At 41.7% G+C, this 15105-nt stretch overlaps 1 long non-coding RNA gene across 1 annotated transcript; it reads left to right on the top strand.

Annotated features, from left to right (window-relative positions):
* The first annotated feature begins 10408 nt into the window (after window positions 1–10408).
* LOC130517361 (uncharacterized) lies at window positions 10409–13398 on the top strand. The gene is made up of 4 exons (XR_008947708.1): window positions 10409–11735; window positions 11805–11983; window positions 12859–12959; window positions 13062–13398. It is a non-coding gene; the product is annotated as an uncharacterized LOC130517361 (long non-coding RNA).
* Window positions 13399–15105: the final 1707 nt, after the last annotated feature.

Genomic DNA, 15105 nt, shown 5'->3' with positions numbered 1-15105 from the left:
GAACATCACCTTTTACCTTTATTTGCCTGTCTGTCACAGTTAACGTCCCATTTTTAACAGGATGGAACTGAAGCAAAGAGCAGTTTGTTGGGCATTCAAGATAGATAGTTAGCAAATCTAGTAGTAGTAATATAATGTTGGATAGCATCTGAATCTGCATGACTAATCATCCATGTGCGTCTGCATTGGAACAAGAAATAAAAACCTAGCATCTAAAATCTGCCCATAAGTTTGATAATTATACTTCTGTCATAGAAACGGTAGTGTCACTCTGTTTGCAATGTTAATTGGTACTTTCTTCAGAAAATGTTTGATTTACAGAGCTTTCCAGTGACTTCAAGTACTCTGAACCTGGAAAAGGTCTTCTTGTTATTTGCATGTGTCTGTGAAGGTGAAAGCACCAGTATTAGTGAGGAATGGAGAGCATTGAATTAGAATTGAAGGCTTAGCTTTAAATGGAACACACACACACACACACAAATGAGCAAAGAATTGAAGAGACTGGACCCAGTTTCTCTCCCTTAATTATAGTTTTGGGGGAATTGGGACCAGAATCGATGGCTGACAGGTGTTATCAGTTTATTAGCAGCAGTTGCATGCCAGCAAGTCTCTTGACAAGATTGTGATGTTGCAGCAATCCAAATAGCAGTTAAATGGAATGAACAAACTTCTGTTTGTGTCTGCCAGAGAGCTGCTGAATGGTATCTGCACGACCAAGCGGCAGAGTTTCAGCAAAGAGAGAAAGGAGAGCACGGAGCATTTAATCAATGCTGCTCAGTCAGGGATCGAGGAGGGGATGGGATGCAGGAATGTGAGAGGTGCAGGGAAGGCAGGAAGCTGCAGAGCACCAAACAAAGACCCCCTCCCCCCAACACAACCACCACCTGTGCATCACACCACCGTGATAAAATGTTAGGATTACTCACGTTTGCATACCATGAATAATTTCTACATGGTCAAAAAACAAATCCAAAACAAGGAAAAGAAAACAGATGGTTCCAGGCATATTGTTTGCAGCGGATAAGGCTATGATTTACAGATACTGATTTGTTTCAAACACCAGACTTTATGTCATTGTAAAGTACAGGAAATGATTAAAAAGACAAAAACTTGTCTGCTGTCATCAGTTCATCGCAGAACTGATAGACTGGATTTTAACTATTTTTACAGTAACACTGATTACAACATTCTAGTTTTTGGATATGCTGTGGCTAGTTCTCTTTTGGGGCTGGATGGGTCATCAGCCCTAAAACTTGCTCTTGCTAAAAAAAAACTTGTTACTTGCTCAACACCACACCTTCCACCTTTTGCCCACAATCAGGGCTTGAACCAAGAACCCTCTGCTTTTAGTCCAGACCTCTACAGACTGAACTACCACCACCCCACTAGTGTTAAAAGAGTCAAATGGAGATGCTAAGGCTCCTCCCTGCAGTCTATGGGGAACAGTCACAATTGCACCCTGGAAAGAGTCCACCAGAGTGCATCACAGCAACACACCTAACCAGTACAATGAAGCACTACATATGGTGGGATGGCGGAAAGGTGCTTCACACTCAGTGAGGGAGGAATACATCATTACTATAATACATATATGCATTTAATAATGCAACTGTGTAATTTACGTAATATTAGACTATTACCAAACAATGTAACCCATTAAAAACAAACCAAAATATTTGAATCATTAAAATGAGACCGATGCATCATGGCCACAAGATGGACAAAGACAAATAACGGGAGGGAATGTTTTGAGGGTGCAAAGGCTGTCGATGTAGCAGAAGCAAAAATGGTCTCCTGAGCTTTTAAAAGCCCCAGTTGTGCTTTTAGCAAAAGCAATAAGGACCTGTTATTATTTTCTTTTGTAAAATTTGAATGCTCCCCCGTGGTTAAAGTACTGCTGAGGTATCTGACTTATAATAAAAGCCTGGTGGGTCACATCCCTAAGCTAATTGAAACCATGAATGCTAAACGGGTTTTTGTTTGGTGAAAATTAATTGAAGGATTTTCTATGCACAGCACACAACATCATGCAGATGAGTAATAACTTCCAGTCTTATATCAGTGTCCTAAAGCTTGCTGCTAACAGCAACAGCAGTCCGCTGCTCCTCTTGTGTCCAGAACACAAATGCAGCTGACTTCATCAGATTGTTCTTCTACCAGTGACAACGAGCTACTGTGATTTGATCGTTCATTGTATGAAACATTTAGACACACGCATATGAACACAAGCAGGGACACAGGACTTGTGTCTGTTCTTTGGCAGCCTCCTTCTACCTTCCACCATTAGTATTCTGGTGGTGGCAGAGAAAGTGCTGCCAGCATCTATCGATCAGACATTTAGCTGAATGTTCTCATCGAACCGCCGGCTGCTGCGGACGGGAGGCACGTGAAGAGATTGGAAAACAGCCCCCCCCCCCCCCCACACACACACACACACACACACAATAAATTACATGATTACACAAAAAGTGCTACGGCACCTGATAACTAACTAGTAATTGTGTTTGTTTGCTTTTTATAATCATTGGCTTCAGCTGAGTGACCTGAAGGAGGCCATCTGCAGCATCTAAACGTGACGGTGAAGGATGACAAGATAAACATTTTAGCCAGTGACTGCACAACAATCTAGATGAAATATAGCCAAATGCACTCGGCCAACATCACATTACAGCATGATGTCACAGATCACCTGGAAAGGTGATTTCAACAAAGATTTGTCTTCCTGGTGACTCCTAACATCTGTATTTCCTGTATTACACACAGTGCATATATAATTTAAATAGCAGCGTCATTGTTCATCATTGGGTTTGTTTTATAAGGTGTTGCACGAACCGTCCTGCTGTGACACCACCTCCCTGTCCAGGAATGGGAGGGTGACACCTCCTAAACTTTTAGGTGTAGTTCCAAAGCCTTCCTGGTTTGGATAACTTATAGTCAGTAGTTGTGTAGATGGAGCAACTATGCTGATGGTTAGAGCAGGCATGTCTGACCTGTAGCCATCACCTCAGTTATGATAATATCATCATCTTCATGTCTTCAGGTTAGAGACAAATTCATTTCCCCCTGCCATTATTGCTTCCTCATTTTTGAGGTTGGGCTCTGTATAGTTCTGAGGTTACTGGCAACAGCTGCAGACATTTTACTCTCCATAACATTGTTAATTTTTGCATTTCCAAATCTAATTTCAATCAATCAATCTTTATTTATATAGTGTCTGTTACAATCAAAATTGTTTCTAGGCGCTTTACAGAATTTCCAGAATCTAGGGCCTGAACCCCAACAACCTGAACCCCCCCAATTGAGCCTGAACCCCCCAATTGTTCTGTTTTGTACCTCAATCTTTCTAAATTCTTCTTATGCCCAATTTTCTGAAGCATAAGTTCTTTTAGTTGTTCAGACGTTAAAGTGATACCTTACCTCCCCCACCAGGCAGTACATAACTTTCTTGCAGGTTTGCTTTCAATCAATCAATCAATCAATCAATCAATTTTTATTTATATAGCGTCTTTAACAATCAAAATTGTTTCTAGGCGCTTTACAGAATCCCAGGGCCTGACCCCAAACAAGCAACAGTGGCAAGGAAAGGGTAGAGGAGAGAATAGACCTAGATCATAGAGAATACATACAGAAATACATTATATTAAGTAAATTGTGCTGCCGGTGGAGTCAAGTTGAGTGGGTCAGCGGGGTCGGAGGTCAGTATGCAGCTCTGAAGGCAGCGATACTTGTAGATGAATACAGAAGGAGGGGGGGGGGGACTAAAAAAAACTAAATCAAATCAAATCAATCTTTATTTATATAGCGTCTTTCACAAACAAAATTGTGTCAAGGCGCTTTCCAGAATCCCAGGGCCTAACCCCAGACTACACAAGAAATAACATCACTCATCTACTTGATGAGGAGGAGAGGAGAGGAGAGGAGAGGAGAGGAGAGGAGAGGAGAGGAGAGGAGAGGAGAGGAGAGGAGACCATTTCCCAGTGGGGTGACAGAGGCCTGTCAGGTGATCATGTTTCTGGACCCCGGCAGCCTTGGCCTATAGCAGCATAGCTAAGATGTTAACCTAATCATTAGCCAACCCCCTAAGTATGATAATTTGTCTGTCTAGGATAGTAACTGGAACTACAGAATTAATGATAATAAGCTTTTTCAAAGAGGTAAGTTGAGATGGAGTCAGCATCCCGTACCTGGACAGGGAGCTGGTTCCACAGCAGGGAGGCCTGGTAGCTAAATGCTCAGCCCCCCATTCTACCTCTAGACTCTGGGGACCACAATAGACCAGCATTCTGAGAGCGGAGCGGTCTATTGGGCTGGTAAGGTGTCTCTAGCTCCTCCAGGTAGGATGGAGCTAGGCCTCTGAGGACCTTGTAGGTCAGAAGAAGGATTTTAAAAATTATTCTAAATTTAATGGGCAGCCAATGAAGAGACGCCAGTACAGGAGTAATGTGATCTCTTTTGTCAATACCTGTCAGAACTCTAGCTGCAGCATTTTGGATCAGCTGGAGGCTTCTTAAAGAGTTGTTTGGACACCCTGATAATAAAGAATTACAATAGTCCAGCCTGGAAGTAACAAATGCATGGACTAACTTTTCAGCATCATGCCTTGTCAGTAGTTTCCTGATCCTTGTGATGTTCCTCAGGTGAAAAAAGGCACTTCTAGAGACTAATTTAATGTGTGAGTTGAAGGAGAGATTTTGATCAAAAGTTACTCCAAGATTCCTCACAGAGAAACTAAATGTTAATGAGATAGTATCTAGAGCATAGGTGTCAAACTCTGGCCCGTGGGCCAAATTTGGCCCACAATGTAATTATATTTGGTCCACAAAGCCATACCAACTGACTATTAGAGCTGGCCCGCTGGTATTATTGCTTAAAGCGCATGGGCTAATACTACAAATGCCAGAATGCTCTGCTCGTGTTTTGGTGTGAAAATCCATACTCCACATCAGTTGGTGGTGGTAATGCACCAATTTGTGGCTTGCCAACAACCAAGGCCCTTGACTTTGTCCCAGTTTTGAATTTTGGCCTACTGGGTATTTGAGTTTAACACCTCTGATCTAGAGTGATCATGTGATCTAATCTATCCCTGAGATGTTCAGGACCAAACACCATGACCTCAGGATACTCTTGTGGTTTTCCTTTGTGGGAAGCAGTTTGGTTTTTTTCCCCTTGTCCTGTCCAGTAGTGAGGTTGCAGAACTGGCATCTGCGTGTCTCTTGTGTCAGACAGGTTTTTTTCTGCAGCCATCCTTTAACCCAACCCATCCTGTACCTGATCAATATTAAGAATTTATTTTGTGAATGAATCTGGAACCCGACCGCTGGAGAATCTGTACACCGATGGAAAACCACTACTAGACAGGCAATAGACAAAAGTGAAAGGGAAAAAGTAAAAAAAAAAAATAAAAAAAAATATATATATATATATATGTGTGTGTGTGTGTGTGTGTGTGTGTGTGTGTGTGTGTGTGTGTGTGTGTGTGTGTCTGAATCAGAGAGTCAATGTCACACTCTGTTATACAGCTTTAGGCACTCCATTATCCATGTGTGTGGCATTGAGTCATAGGCTTTCTTGTAATCAATCCAGGCAGTGCACAGGTTGGTGTGTCATGTTACAGTCCTGGGCGATTGCCCTGTCGACCAGTAGCTGGTGCTTGGCACCTCTGGTGTTGTTGCCTATGCCTTTCTGTGCTCTGCTCATGTATTGATCCATGTGCCTACTGATCTTATGATGCCTGATAGGAGCTTCTATGTGGTGCTGAGGCAGGTTATGGGCCGGCAGTTGGACAGTATTGTGCCCTTCTGGGGGTCCTTCATTATGAGGACTGTCTGGCCCTGGATTAGCCACTCTGGAAGATTCCCTGATGTTAGCAGCTGGTTCATTTGTGGTGCCAGGCGTTCATGGAGTGTAGTCAGTTTATTAAGCCAGTAGGTGTGAATCCTATCAGGCCCTGGAGCTGTCCAGCTCTTCATTTTGGACACTCTTGTTAAGATGTCTGCTGTGATGACTAATGGATCTTGTTCTGGAAGTTGACTGTTCTTTGTAGGTCTTTCAGCCATTGGACATTAGTGTTGTGTGTTGCCACTTTCTCCCAGATACTCTTCCAGTATTGCTCAGTCTCAGCCCTGGGGGGGTCTCTTGTCATCTTGTTGCCCTGCCATTGAGAGTAGACCTTAGCTGGATTGCTGGAGAACACCTTGTTTATTCTCCTTGCCTCTACTTCTCTTGTGTACTTCTTCATTCAGGTAGCCAGGGCTGCGAGCCTTTGCTTGGCAGTCTCCAGTGACTCAGTTGTGGACAGTTTGTTATATTTCCTGGATAGCTCTTTCTTTAGATTCATGCCTCTACTCAGTAGAAGAGGAAAGGTGATCACAACTGATGGGGTTGAACTACCTGAAGGGAACATTACAGATGTGCAGGACAGTTACAAATACTGTACCCGGGGATCCCACAGGTAAATGGTAACCATGAGGAGGCAGCTAGGTTAAGGCAGGTCCCGAAAAGTTTTGAACATGTTATTTTGAACATGTGAAATGAGATATGGGACAATTCCAAACAAAAGCAAAAACATAAAAACATCATACGTATGCAAAAAGCTAAGTTTATTCTTCCCAGCCACTTTTCCATAAATCAAAATTAAATCAATAAAGGAAGTACTTTGACTATAATCTTTATTTGAACACCATCGTCTCTTTACTGCTTCACAATTGTGTCTTTGTCCATTATTTAGAAACACACAAGTTTGGATAGTGCTCTAACTCATTCTTTAGTTTACGCCATAGTTTCATCCTCATGCAGAAACACTGTTTTCATGTTCTTATATTTGATTTTGTGATGTAAAACGATCCTCTTATAGTATATTTTTCTTCCCTCTGCCTGAAAATGCACTAAATTGTTGCTGGTTTACTGTTCTTATGTTGTGCTTTGAACATGATTTGATCCCTGATTTTAAGTATTCTCGATTGCAGATACAGTAGATGTTTATGGTCCCTGTTCCCAGCTTTGTTTATCCTGACTGCTCTTTTCTTTAGAATGTATAGAGATGGTAGTGACTTCCAAGAATTGTTACCTCAGATCTCCTCACAGTCAGTCTGATATGGTGACCTACATGTCCTGCAGGGATTGAGCTGTTGTGTTCTAGAACCTGTTTTACTTTGATTAGCATTGTAGTTGTTCTTGAAACGAGATTGTAGCTGGTATAAGTGAAGTTTTCATCAAATATGACTCCAAGAAATAGTTTTCAGTCGCCCTTTCAAAATGAACATCAATTTGAACATGACTTTAGAATGCCCATTTCCAAATTTTGATGCTCAACAACAGTTTAAATCATGTCCAAAACAAAAGATGTGCAAACCAAACAGGTTTTAATACATCTGAAGCGTTACCTCTTTATTATGTGATATAAATAGTTTGGGAGCTCAATACTGACCTCTGGGGGAAGCTTGTCCAGATTTGTTTCTCGTCTACTGCTGTGAGAAACATTGAGCGTGGATTTCTCCTAAAACATTTATTTACATCATCTGTTCCACTTAGGTCAGGAATTGTCCTTGCCAGGTCAGCTCCGACAGTCACAAAAAAGGATTTGTATTGTCTGCAGCAACATCTTTATCATATCTGTTCTTCTCAGTAAAGTCGCTGGGACTACTTGCCCTTGGTATCCCATTCTTCATCATACCATTTGGTTCTTTATTCCTTTAATATTACTTTCATTATCATTTAATACTTTTTTATAAGATTCTTCCTTACTACTGGTTAATTTATTTTAATGTTCTTTATGTCTGTTTTCTGCCTCTTGAGTTCTCTTTCTTATGAGGTTCCTCTACACGACTTTCTCAGCAGGATGCTGTCCAGACATTCACCTGCTGGACGTTTCCTCTGTTAGAGTCATTCCCAACTCTGCCTGTGTGTCTGCTGTGTTGGGTCTTAAACACAACCATTTCACTCATTATTATTCATGCTATTATTATTGTGTACTAATGTCACCGTACGGGAAGCAGAGTATTTATTATTTAACTTTATGCAGAAGAGCTGGGAAAAAATAGGGTTGTGTTCCTTTTAATAATTATTAATAATTCCCTCATATAGGGAATCAATATGAAGATTTGCTGTTCTTTTTTAAGATGCCTTTTTTCACCTTGCTTTTATCTTTTTGCTTGAAAAAATTCAATGTGTTTAATAGAAAAATAAACTCAACCAAAGCTCAATAAATACAAACATTTACAAAATTCAACGATGGACACTTAAAGACTACAGGCAAATTTAGCCCTAAACTGTGATTAAGTCACCAAAGAAGGGAGATTAAAAGGTGCTGATGCACCCTGTGTGTGAGTGAACTCCTTGCTGTGATTCTGATGAAAGGTTAAGAGGTTGCTGGTGGTAAACTAGAAGGTACCCTGTGTACCTGCTGGAGCATTAATATTTTGGAAAAGCTCACAGTTGAACCTTAGCTTGATTCATAATTGTGTCTTTTTCAATGTCAGGTTACACAGAAAATCCAGCTTCCTTATGGAGAGTCTGTTCCTTACGTTTGAGATGTCCAGTCACGGTCAAGGTCATGATCTTTGACTGAAAATGAAGCATTTTTGAAAGTAGAGCAGCAAGTTATTATGTAGCCAGAGTTGGGTGGCAGCATTAATCCTAGCAATACCAACGATTTTATGGGCAAAAAATCAATCAATCAATCTTTATTTATATAGCGTCTTTTACAATCAAAATTGTTTCAAGGCGCTTTCCAGAATCCCAGGGCCTAACCCCAGACTACACAAGAAATAACATCACTCGTCTACTTGATGAGGAGGAGAGGAGAGGAGAGGAGAGGAGAGGAGAGGAGAGGAGAGGAGAGGAGAGGAGAGGAACACCCCTGAAGGACTCCCAGGCTGTAAGGATCATTTTTGTGTGTCGTACACTGAGGAGAATCTTTGATTGTCCCCTCAAGGAATGAAACTGTAGCAAATTCGTCATTACATTCTTTGAATAGGCAGTTGATTTATAAAAAAGAAACTTTCGATGTTGTCAAAACATTGTCCCCTTTGTGTCTCCAACAATTATATATTCAGTAGCAATGATGCTGCACACAACTAATGATAAGAATAATGATAATTAGCATCATTAGTCACTGTTATTCTTGCTTTCTATTCATCAGCAGGAGGGTCCCTCTACATGGGCCTGGTCCTGCTCAAGACCTGCTCCTGCTGTTTCTTCCTGTTAAAAGGGGAGTTTTTCCTTCAATCAATCAATCTTTATTTATATAGCGTCTTATACAATCAAAATTGTTTCAAGGCGCTTTCCAGAATCCCAGGGCCTAACCCCAGACAAGCAACAGTGGCAAGGAAAAACTCCCCTTTAACAGGAAAAAACCTTGAGCAGGACCAGGCTCATGTAGGGGGACCCTCCTGCTGATGGCTGGCTGGGTAGAGAGAGAGGAGAGGAGAGGAGAGAGGAGAGGAGAGGAGAGGAGAGGAGAGGAGGAGAGGAGAGGAGGAGAGGAGAGGAAGAGGAAGAGGAAGAGGGAGAGAAGCAGAAAAACGGAGAGGAGAGGAGAGGAGAGGAAACCATGACCCAGTGGGGTGACAGAGGCCTGTCAGGTGATCATGTTTCTGGACCCCGGCAGCCTTGGCCTATAACAGCACAGCTAAGATGTGACCTAATGATTAGACGACCCCCTAAGTATGATAATTTGTCTGTCTATGATAGTAACTGGAACTGCAGAATTAGTAACAATAGGCTTTTTCAAAGAGGTAGGTTTTAAGTCTGATCTTAAAAGTAGCGATGAAGTCAGCCTCCCGTACCTGGACAGGGAGCTGGTTCCATAGCAGGGGGGCCTGGTAGCTAAAAGCTCGGACCTCCATTCTACTCCTAGAAACTCTGGGAACCACAAGTAGACCAGCATTCTGAGAGCAGAGCGGTCTATTGGGCTGATAAGGTGTCACTAGCTCCTCCAGGTAGGATGGAGCTAGGCCTCTGAGGACCTTGTCGGTCAAAAGAAGGGTTTTAAAAATTATTCTAAATTTAATGGGCAGCCAATGAAGCGACGCCAGTACAGGAGTAATGTGATCTCTTTTGTCAATACCTGTCAGAACTCTGGCTGCAGCATTTTGGATCAACTGGAGGCTTCTTAAAGAGTTGTTTGGACACCCTGATGATAAAGAATTACAATAGTCCAGCCTAGAAGTAACAAAAGCATGAATTAACTTTTCAGCATCATGTCGCGTTAGTAGCTTCCTGATCTACGTGATGTTTTTCAAGTGAAAAAAGGCACTTCTAGAGACTAATTTAATGTGTGAGTTGAAGGAGAGATTTTGGTCAAAAGTTACTCCAAGATTCCTCACAGAGAGACTAGATGTTAATGAGATACCATCTAGAGTGATTATATGATCTAATCTATCCCTGAGAAGTTCAGGACCAAACACCATGACCTCAGTTTTTCCTGGGTTAAGGAGGAGGAAATTTGAAGACATCCAGGACTTTATGTCTTTAAGACAGGTCTGGAGCTTCACTAACTTCTCTGTCTCCTCTGGTTTCATGGATAAATAAAGCTGAGTGTCATCAGCATAACAATGAAAATTTATCTCATGCTGCCGAATAATGTTCCCTAAGGGAAGCATGTACAAGGTGAAAAGGATTGGTCCAAGTACAGAACTTTGTGGAACTCCATGTCTAACCCTACTGTATGAAGAGGGAACGCCATGGACATGAGCAAACTGGTATCTATGATAAATATGATCTAAACCAGTCTAGTGCTGTCCCTTTAATCCCAATCACATGTTCCAGTCTCTGTAACAGGATGCTCTGATCAACTGTATCAAAAGCAGAGATCCAGCAGAACCACTGTTGCTAGTCTGGGGTTAGGCCCTGGGATTCTGGAAAGCGCCTTGAAACAATTTTGATTGTATAAGACGCTATGTAAATAAAGATTGATTTGAAAGATTGATTTGGCAACAGGGAAAAACACCCAAATCCTCTGCTAACAACTTGGTGTCTGATATCTTAAAGAATATGTTGTGCTTCCATTGATAAAATCTCTGATAATTCCCACCAGAACGCTCAATGTGTCCAACTAACAATGGGACAAGTCGAAAGGGAACTTTCAATTATTTGTTGGAAACAAACTGAAATCTAGACTGTCTGAATCTAGGTTTTTTAGAGTTTTTATTTATTTTTATCAAAGACACATGTGCCACTTGGTCAATAAATATGACAAATTTTTTGACAACTAGCAGGGTGGTGCAGTGGCTAGTGCTGTCACCTTACAGCAAGAATTTTACTGGTTCCACTGTCCAGGGGATTCGCAGAGATGGATGGATGGATGGATGGATGGATGGATGGATGGATGGATGGATGGATGGATGGATGTCGGTCCTTTTACAGCTTTCCTGAATGCAAGGACAGAAGCTGAACGACCTTATCTTGGTTCTTTTGAAGCAGCCAAACTTGTTCGTGCTGCTGCTTGAGTGAACCTGGGCGCAGGGAAAATGAAATGGGATTTCCCTTGTATGACTGAACGTGCGGTTGTGTGGCTACACATGCTGAAACGAGGAAGAAATGGTATAAATGGATAGATGAGGAATGGAAGGTGGAATGTGCCAGTGTGCTGGTGTTATCAGGACCGGCTTCATGATTAAAAATAACCAACATCGCCACCATATTGAAACATCATTCTAATGATACCTGCGCTAAAGCTGTGATGTACAGATAAACTGAGATGGAGTGGAAAGAAACAGCCTCGCTCCTGGAGTTGTGTGAGTAGGTATCATCTGCAGTTGTGAGAGTTCCTGCCATTGTTCTGAATGCTTTTGTGTCTTCTACAGAAGTGAAACTAAATAAATCCCAGTTGGCTCATGGCGACAGAGATGCTCTGGCTAGAGCTAGAAGATATGTGGAGGACCTGTTGACCTGTGCTCATGCTCAGGAAAAAAGGAGGAAAGGAGAAAGAGAGATGGACATACAGACTTCTGACTCGGGTGATGATCAGGACAGTCTGGAACAGGTGGGTCTGGATGATCAAGTAAAAGTTCATGGTGGAATTACAACTGACTGTTCGCTCTGCAGAAAGTGTGACTACATGTGATCACTACTATGGTGTCTCTGGTATCCTTGTAGTGGAGCCGTTATCTGAGCTAACTTATGTTCCAGTGGCAGCGTCAGATGTTCAACATTCATTTCTCATTCCTGAAAGAACCCGTTGGAGTTTGTTAGGGAGAGCTATGTTGTGTAAGCTGCAGGCCAGCTTTCATTGTGTTCCTGATGGGTTGCTTCTCACTGACGCTGATAAAGCATCGCAGGCAGTCCAATATTTGCCACCTCCTAATATTCTGTATATTGCTAAGATGTCACCTTCTTTAATGTCTGCTATGAGGCCTCTGCTATAGTGTTAGTGTGTTACTCTGTCAAGTCCTCTGAGTACATCCATGAAGCTGCTGCCTCACTGTGAAAATAATTTGGTCATTGGTCCTGAAGGGTGTGTTTTGAGAATTTAATTGCCAAAAGAGCAACACATTTTGCGCAGATTAACTGGTGAGTTGCCTCAGAAAGCTGCTGTGAAGGCTGGTGTTGGTGAAAAACAATGGCATAAGAGGATAAGAAGGTGCCACTATCTGTCCGAAGCCTTCAGACTGATGTCAGGAGAGATTTGTTTTAGTTGCACCGTCCACAGAGTCTCTTTACCCGAGAGCACCTTTATTCTACAGAGGGCACCTTATTCTCTCTGATTAGTTTGAAGTTCCTAATGCATTATGGTCCATAAGAATAATGTGGGATTAGTTAGACCTGCCCCCTGCCATCACGGGGTGCTAGTGTAGACAAGAAGTCCATATAACCATAACCCTCTAACACTCCCGTTCTCTCGACCCCAAAACCCAACAGAGCTGATGAAGACCTCAGATCTGCAAACTAAGAACAGCTTTGCTGTACTGTAAGAATGACCACAATTATACCTGGATGGTGGAGCAACCAATAATCCAGAGGTAGGTTTAAGGGGCATTACAGATGTGGGCTTTATGTTTGTCCATCTCCAACAGGAGAGTCATAAAAAAGCAACACAAGTTGATCAAATTGCATCTATTTAGTCACAGATAATTATCCTGGGAGATTCCAGCCTGCTTTGCCTGGAGAAGACTTTTGCCTGCACACCCTGAGCACACAAAGCCTGGGGAGTACACGATACTCTACAAGCTTCTCCAATCAATTGACACATATGTAAAACACACATTTAATCCTATGTCCCTCTCTTCTAGGTGGAAAGGCAAAGCCTAAACAGCACATTCCATCCAAGTAAAGACCCAAAAGGGACAATAAATGTGGTTATAAATATTCAATAAATAGGATAAATATATCCATAGACATGTGGAAAACGCAATGTCTTGATATGTATTGCTATAACAAACAAAGTGCTTTTGATTTATTTATTTTTTGACTTCTAAGAGCTGCGACCGAGGGCCGAGAATCCCCCTGATCATGAGACAGTCCTTCTCCTGCCATTATTCTCCTGCCTGCAGTTTCTGTGGGGGCACCTTACAGACGGGACCCAGAACTGTTATTCTCACTAAAATTTGCAGAGGCAAATTTGAACATATCAGTCCTGTGCTGGCCTCAAATCATTGGCTTCCAGTGCAGGTCAGAGCTGATTGCAGGTTATAAATGGTAAAGTGCTTTGCACCATCTTATTTGACCGAACTTGTAAATTTGTATTTGCCAGCTCCTTAGATGCTTTCATGACTGTTAAAATTATTTTAACACTCTTACTACTTGAATCAAAATTATTTTAATGTTTTAAGGCACATTCTGTTAAATGTTTTTATGTGAAACCTGGTACATAAAATGTGCTTTATAAATAAAACTGCCGTTCCTTCCAATAGTGTCTCATGAAGCTTACCAGAGGTTTTACCACATTGGCCTGTTTCTTATAAAGTAGCACATCAAGCATGTAGTCATCCTTGTCCTTCTTGATATTGGGATCATGTTTTCCTTGATCTTTGGTTTCAGTGCTGGTTTGTAGAGGAAGGCTGCCTAGCAGGAACAAGTCGTTATCTAATCTGCTCTGATCTCAGGTCATCTACAGATCAATGTGTATTAAGCCCTTACACGTGGGCAGAGTATCTCACAGTAACCTTTACAATTCAAATGAGCCCCCGGCTGTGCAACACTCAGTGCAGAGTCAGAAATGGAGTGTTGAGAGTAGAATATGAAAGCAAATGAAGGGATGCAGCATGGTCTTGCAGGGTTAATGGTGAAACAGCTCAGGATCTCTCTAATATGAAGATTTAATTGGGAGTCTTGAGTGGCACGAGGTCATGAGACAAGAGCATAACTGACAATTAACCAAAGAGTTAAAGACAGGTTGAGTGAAATGCAAGGATGCAATCAAGAAATTGTGCTCATAGGCAAGGTGAATAGCGCTGGCTGAAGAACTTTGATGTTTTGTTTCTTCAGTGAACTGCTGAATACTGAACCTCAGGTATTCTGCCTTCATCTGCTAAGTGTTACACCCTCGTGTTACAGGAGGACACCCTGCTGCAGAAGAAAAGCGTGAAGGGTTGAGATCTAATGTTCGCACATGTACTAAAAACCAATTATTCCCCAAAGATAAACCAGATCTTTATAAGAACGGAATGAAGTTCATTAAGTGACACATATGTCAGAGTAATTACAGCTGAAACCTTGGAAAGAGCACAAGAATCTTGTCTGCAGAAGATCAGTGGAAACGCTTGCTATTGTATGTAGGTTTGGACACTTATTCTTCCATCTAACACTATATATACAGTTTTTGCTCATGTCGGTGATTGCAGTTTTCTCTGGGGTTCGGACCTGTCCTTCAGTTCTTTCTCACCTACTCAACAAACCAATTTCGCAGTGAACTCACAAGAATATCCAGCAAGGTTCTCCAAGACATATTCCATTGTAAACTGAAGGCGTTTCAAATATATATTTTTCCTCTTTAAATGGCTCAAATCTAAACAATCTGTTTCTCTCAATGACTCCTTTACTGTTTCTTCTGATTTTCAGAATTATCCAGCTAGAAGAAGAAATTAACCTTGTTAAATGTCCCAAATTGCCTTTGTCAATAAAACTGTGCTCCTCCTTTGCAGCCTTTAAAGTCCAGCTTTAAAAGTC

The sequence above is a fragment of the Takifugu flavidus genome, chromosome 20 (assembly GCF_003711565.1).
Source record: "Takifugu flavidus isolate HTHZ2018 chromosome 20, ASM371156v2, whole genome shotgun sequence".
NCBI lineage: Eukaryota > Metazoa > Chordata > Actinopteri > Tetraodontiformes > Tetraodontidae > Takifugu > Takifugu flavidus.
Note: the sequence above shows the minus strand (reverse complement) of the source record. Positions and strands in the feature narration are given on the sequence as shown.